Here is a 310-nt window from a genome sequence, read left to right as displayed (position 1 = left end):
ATTACTTTTATTGCACGGCAAATAATCACAGATCAAGCACCAACAAAATAGGTTTTTTTAGTGTTTTATTATAGAATTGCGTAGATGTTGTCTATCAAAAGTTTGTCGATAATCAATCAGAATTTACTGACAGAGTATTACCGATGAAAACATTTGCATTGGTGAAGCTTGAATTTCTAGCAGTAAATGTTACCGATCTTCGCAATTGCTTTGACTACTATTGCAACATGCAATACTATGATCACAACAATAATGTGAAGACAAACCAAAACGCAATGACAAAAACATTACAAAAATCGATCAGTCTATG

The sequence above is a fragment of the Theobroma umbraticum genome, unplaced genomic scaffold, assembly GCF_002168275.2.
Source record: "Theobroma umbraticum cultivar Fairchild unplaced genomic scaffold, ASM216827v3 scaffold_106.0, whole genome shotgun sequence".
Classification (NCBI taxonomy): domain Eukaryota; kingdom Viridiplantae; phylum Streptophyta; class Magnoliopsida; order Malvales; family Malvaceae; genus Theobroma; species Theobroma umbraticum.
This window is presented reverse-complemented; position numbering follows the sequence as displayed.